Genomic DNA, 218 nt, shown 5'->3' on the forward strand with positions numbered 1-218 from the left:
CTCGCGGCTGCTTTCAGTCGAAAAAGGTCCTTCAGGAAGAAAATCAAGAAACAGGCAGCAGCAGCAGCAGCAGCTGCTGCTGCTGCTGCTGGTACTGCTGCTGCGGGCTGAGGTTCTCAAGCAGCAGCAAGAAGACGCCAGGGAACATCCGGCGTCGCTCCGGGACCCCCGTGCTGCTGCTGTTTGTCGCCCTTTGGCAGCAGCAGCTGCTGCTGCAG

The sequence above is a fragment of the Eimeria tenella genome, genomic scaffold (genome assembly GCF_000499545.2).
Source record: "Eimeria tenella Houghton genomic scaffold, Eth_scaff2420, whole genome shotgun sequence".
NCBI lineage: Eukaryota > Apicomplexa > Conoidasida > Eucoccidiorida > Eimeriidae > Eimeria > Eimeria tenella.